This window comes from Paramisgurnus dabryanus, chromosome 1 (genome assembly GCF_030506205.2).
Source record: "Paramisgurnus dabryanus chromosome 1, PD_genome_1.1, whole genome shotgun sequence".
Lineage (NCBI taxonomy): Eukaryota > Metazoa > Chordata > Actinopteri > Cypriniformes > Cobitidae > Paramisgurnus > Paramisgurnus dabryanus.
Window position 1 is genome coordinate 41,697,621 of NC_133337.1, and position 6,699 is coordinate 41,704,319.

Sequence of the window (6,699 nt, forward strand, 5' to 3'; positions counted from 1 at the left end):
TAGATTTTGTCTTTGACATGAGAACACAGGAGCGCAATGATTTTTCGACCTCTTGGCTGTAAGGTGTTCGGCTTATGGGCTGCACCGTGTCTAAGCAGCTGGAGGTATTTTTGCACCTTGTCATTAAAATATCAGAGGTCATGCAGATTGTGTCAGCAATGCATAACTAACTGACTAACTGTTTCAACATGGACTGCATCTACTGGATTGGATAACTGGAAAGTAAGGATTGTAATATCCATACATCCAGATGGTGCTGATCATGATGTTACGTTGTCAAGTTAGAAACATGATTAGTAATGATCTGATCTTAAACCTTCCAGATTCATAATGACATGAAATATATTTTTGTAAATATATAACAGCAACTCTAAAGTGTGTTCACACTTAAACCACACTTAAAATGTGTGAATGTCATTGCGCTAGATAACAACATAATAAAACCAAGTAGCATAAATGATGAATAAAAACACTTTTCAAGCAAATCATTTGACATTAAGGCCAGCTGGTTAAAATAATTTCTTTCATCATTCTTTAAAAGGTCTAACATTATTTGTCTGCACTTTCTTTAATATTTTATTTAATGTGCTAAAATAAATGGATTTTTATGCCTGGAAGTCCACATGTGGTGCACAAGATGGCCCAAAACCAAAAATGATTATTGATCAAACGGCACATTGTTTAGATCAGTGTTTCCCAATCCTGGTCCCCAGTACCCCCTCCCAGAAAGTTTTAGATGTCTCCTTATTTAAAATACCTGATTTAAGTCATCTGCCTCCTTCCAGAATGGTTAACTTGGCCGTGTCTGAAACCGTTCACTCGTTCACTATTCCCTAAATAGAGAAGGACATTTGAGTCCACTATTTGGTGAAGAAGTAATAAGTGAGCAAGAGAGCTGTCACAAAGATTCGTCATAAACCCTTATCCCTTTGTGGCTTTAGGGATTGTACTGTGAAACGGTAAAGTTTACTCTCTTACTGTTTGTCACATGTGTCATGTTTATTGTATTAGTTAAAAATAAAGAGTACAAAACAACTGATTGTCATATTTATTTACTATTATGTTATTTTTATTAAATAAAATAAATAATGTATTATATTTTAATTAAAAGGTTTACATTTGTTGTTCATTAGTTTTTTTGTATTTTTTGTATGTTTTGGCCTTAATTTGCGTGGTGCTTGCTTAGTCTACGAGTCCATATGGTGTCCCATCTGTAATTTTTACACTCTGAAATGTGCTCATCAGCACCCCCTTTGCACCCTTGATGCAGTCTTCGGCGAAGTCTTGTGAAAGAGCAACCAGATGATGCATGGGAGTAGTTCACACTACTTTTTTCCTATTTCCGGCATGACGCTCTCTGGCCCTATCCCAAATGGCACACTCTGGATTGTCGGACTTCCTCAAAGTCTAAATTCTGATGACATCATGTAGTGCAGACCTTAGGGACCCTTGACGCGAGTCCACTAAGACGCACCATAGTCATATTTTGGGACCCATCAGTGTGAACTTCTCCCTTCCTTCGTCTGATTTCTCTTCTGGGTTGGTAAAGTGTGTGAAGCCTGCTGCATTGCAAACTCGTAAACTAAGCGAGCATGTGCCATTTAAGGCCATGAGACCAGAAAGCCACATAAAGTGCGCCATTTGGGACAGGACCGTTGTCCCAAAATATGACTCTGGTGTGCCCCTGTGGACTCGCAGCAGGGGTCTCTAAGGTTTGCACTACATGATGCATGATCAAATTGTGGACTCTGAGGAAGTGTGTACCAGGGAGTGTACCATTTGAGACAGGGCCTTTATCGAATGTACCCTCAAAGTCAGAGTGCATTGTGGGTAAAAAGTAGTGAGTGAATGTAGGGAATAAAGTTGTTCACAAATATAGTGCACTTTTTGGGAGATAGGGAGCCATTTTGGACACATCACAGTCCATGTCTCACTAACAAGCTGATGAGTAAAATCAGGTGTGTTAGATAAGAATACACTTTCTGGGATAGGGTACTCAAGGACCAGGATTGGGAAACATTGGTTTAGATCAGTGAAAAATTCAGCATTTAAAGTCAATCTAAAGTTTCTCCAGACCACTATATGACAACATGCATGTGGAACATTGCTCGCATGAAGCTGCCAAAATGCAGAAAGAAAAGATAGCTCTGCTTCACAGGTGACTCATCTCATACTGTATATACGGATGTGGGACACAATGTCATGTGTTATTGGTCAAAAATGTATAAGAATACAACTGCCAAACAATGTTTTATTATATATGCAATGCAACATAAAGTTTTTTTTATTAAGTAATGAAAAATGTCAGATGTTACCATGTTTCGACATTTTCTGCGATAGCAGTAGAATTATAATAACGCTGAATAAGACTTGTTAAATTTTCTATTCACCTCCTGGGAAAAGTTTTGGACCCTCTTTGGCATCCATTAGCCTCTCATTATGGAAGGAACTCAGTATGCAGCACACAAAATCAGACCAAAGGCTGGGAGTCAAACAAGCGGAGAGACTGATAAAGAGAGAGGAAAATCACTGTCATTGATTCAACACAGGGCCTCACTGACGTGAAACAAAACAAACCTGCTGTTTGGAAAAGCAGGCAAGAGATGAACATCAGTGATTTAGGGTGCTGGCTCGCAATTAACCCAGAAACCATAAACGCTCTTCTGAACATCTTCCAGCAATGATTGATGTGCTCATATAAATAACATCAAACAAAGCCAATGTAGCTAATGTAATTCTTCAAAAGACTGCTTGCTCACTTGTTTAAGTTATACTTGTTTAACAACACCTAAGTCAATTATTTTCATGGTTGTTGTAAGTGAGACACACAGTAGGTCATTGGTCACATGACAATGAAAACATGGCAAATGTAGTAGATCCAAATGTACACATAAGTGCAGTATTTCAGTAACATTTTTATGCGGTTTGTCTGTGCGTTTACATGACAGCGGCCCAATTTTTCAGGTTTTTGAAAATGGTGTCTTGTTGTCTCCGTGTCAGACTGATCTCACGGAAAGTCGTGCTATAGTCATGCAAAATTTGATCAATTTATTTGTGTCCAAGGCATGAAATTCAGTTTTTTCGTGCCTTGAGCATGAATATCTTTTTTGTGACACACATTTCTATAAATAGTTTTTCGTGTGCGTTGCACGACTTTCTTTTTCATTTCATTTTATGTATTGTTTTCTCATAGTTTTTGCCTATTTTCTTTGGGGTTAGAATCACTTTCTTGTTACATTTTAAGACATCCTAACCCAAACCCCTAATGTGAGAATAGTTTTAAAGCGAAAAAATAAAACACGTAGAAACCAATACATAAAAGTACATCCTAACCCAAACCCCAAATCTAACCCCAATCCCAAGGTACAATGATTTAAAAATAGGGGAAAAAAAAGAGAAAACAATACATAAAATAACACCAAAAAAGTTGTGCCACGAACACAAGAAACTATTTATAGAAATTTGTGCGAGTGTCATGAAAAAGACTCAAAAAGCTGAATTTCGTGCCATGGACACCAATAAACTATAGACTTTAACATGACTTGCCGTGAGATCATGTTGCTCTTTGTAAATTGTGTAATTGTTTTTCCTACTTTCTTACCATTTGTTGCTTGGGTTTGGGGTAAGAACGACTTTATGTTACATAAAATGACATCCAAACCCAACTCTAACCCTTACGTCAGGCGACAATTGTTTAAAAATCCGGGAAAAAAGTATAAACCAGTAGTTAAAGTGACATCCTAACCCAAACCCCAAATCTAACCTCAAATCCAAGCAACAATGGTTTAAAAATAGGAAAAACAATTGAGTGACCAATACATGAAACTGACACGGAAAATAAAGTCTGTGGTATGGACACGGAAAAATGCAGAGATCTGTGACAATGACATGAAAAATAAATTAGAAAAATATTCAGTAACTATACCACGGAAATGTGTGAGATCAGGTTGTCTTTTTGACAGCGTTGTCATGCGTATGTGAAATTTTCACTACATAAACTTTTCTTTCTCTGAAAACTGAATGCTGAACAAACAAGAACAAAGTGTTTCTTCGTGATCGTAAAAATATTTGATCCTTTAGGTAAATCAGCAATTATGCCGAACCTTCAAGAAAGCTAAACATCAAAAATTTTGTAATCTTCCATTCTAATTGCTTTTTTAATTAAAAAAAGAAATCGTAACTATTTAGAGCGTACTCACAAACGTTTTCAAACTTTTTAAAAGGGATTAATCTAAAGTTTTCAACTCATTTCTGATTAAAACTCAAGCCCTAGCAAAAGTTCATCTTGAGTTATGCGACACATGATTTAATATATTGGATTTTCCTATCGAGAGAACAGCGAAAAGAAAAGAAAGGAAAAATAACCAGTTATTTATTAATTCCACCGTTCCATTAAATCTCTACGGGAATCACAAGAACATTTTGTAAACCTCATGCACACAGAGCAGGAAGAAATCAATGAAAATATTTATTTCATTTCTTCAGGTAATGAGAATTCTGCCCTTATAGTCTTGAACAGTACAACAGAAACAGAGATTTGATTTAATTTTCAATTCAATCCAATCATTTTGTTTGATTGGCCTAAAAGTAAAACACACGCAGTAAATGCTTCATTAAAATCGTAAACTTGGGTTATTTTAGATGTACATATTTTATACAAAGAAGGTTTTTTTGCGAATACATGGTCAAATGCAGTCATGTAAAGAACTGGACAGTAAACTTTAGTAAAAACTCTCCTGGGTTTGATTTGCTGTATGAATGAGATACACCCTTAATAAAGGTGCTTCACGATGCCATTGAAGAATCTTTTCTGTCTAAATGGTTCTTCAAAGCACATTTAACATCTGAAGAACCTTTCTGCTTCACAGAAGGTTCTTTAAAGTGAAAAAAGTTCCTCAGATTATTAAAATGTATAAAGAAAAAGTTTTGACTAAATGGTTCTTGTGGAACCAATAAAGGTTCTTCTATGACATTGCTGTGATGTTGTTTCATGAATTGGGGCATATATGTGTGTGTACCGGATAAACCCATAATGTCCCCAAAAATATAATAAACCAGTAATTTATGACCTTGTGGGGACATTTTTGGGTCCCATGTTTATTTAAAAATCTATTATTGCAGATCATTTCCTGCATGTGAGGGTTTGGTTTAGAAAAAAAGGTTTGTAAAGTTATGTGTGCGTTTTAAAGTTTAATTGGATGTTGCACCCCTTTTAAAAAAATTTAATAAAAAAGTTTATTAATTTTCCTTTTACATTGCAAAGATTCTTACCTTGAAACTTTTCTTGCTAAGGTCTTTTGTTTCATTTATTTATGTCCTTGAATATTTAATTCATGTTATTTTAATAAAAAATATGCATTTGAACAATGATGTTAATTAATTAAAGTTTATTAAAGATTTTATCCAAAAGGGGGTTGGTTGAGCTGAGATCTGATTTATAACTTTTAACAAACATTTGGGGGGAGAGACGCGTCCTTTGTCTGAAGCTTGCTGGTGTCGCTGTTAAATCAATTATTGCTTTACACAGTATTTAATCTCATATTTGATATTCTTTCATATTTGACCATGTGTTCTGTAGAGTAGAGCAGATGTCTCATTGGAGAAGATCATAAAAGTGAGAAATGAAACATTTTGTGTGATAATAACTTGAGTGGCTTTTTGTGATTGTCAGTCCAGATGGAGGTGTGACTGAACGGTGATGAACTTTTGTGATAATGAAGGCAGGAATCTGGATTAGCGGACCCTGTTCAAATCTTTGGCAACAGCACAGAGACAGATGTTATTTTATTGTCACTTTAAAAATATTGCTTGAACTCAGATACAAAAATATATTTTTAAGAATTACAAGAACTACTTAAGTTTAGAGAACTACTTCTGAAAAAAGTTTAATCAACAAACTATATTGAGTTGGATGTACTGAAACAAGTGAGCGAAATACTCATAAAAATAGTTATATAATAGTTATATAATAGTTTTTTCCACATTATTTTAAATTTGTGGACACTGATTTTCACAAAACTACTTAAAATATTCTAACTTGTTTTTATTTAACAACACCCATCTTATTATTTTTTGCAGAATGCATTCTGATTGAAGTTTGAAACAGCATGTAAGATAATGCTCAGTGAGTCTGTTATCAACTTAAGCAAATTCTCTATTCTCAGCACAATGGTAACCTCCTAAAAATCAACAGGATAACAGAAACTCTTTTAAATACCAAAAGTACAGAACATTAAATATTAAAAACTCTTCTTGGGTTTTCTTCTTGATTAAAAATTCATAAAATAACTCCATATTTCTACATTTACTCTCCCATACAAAGCAGGCTGTAACTTTAACTTAAAAAGATATTGAGTTACTACAACTTAAATAATGTTTTAAAGAAAACACATCATGCAAATCTTACTTTTTCCATGTTAAGTACTATAACTGGGTCCCAGTGCTTTATCAACCTAGAAAATGTAACTTGGTTTTGGCAAAACATTCTCTGCAAGCATGTGAAAAAATAGGTGATTGAAGTTTGGCACCCCTTGTGATGTCAGAAGAGAATAATACTGCCCCTTAATTTGCATTATCCAACCTTGACACTGCTATTTAGTACAGAGATGAAGTCATTTGCATTTAAAAGGACACGCCCAAAACAACACATTTTTGCTCACACCTACAAAGTGGCAATTTTAACATGCTATAATAAATTAT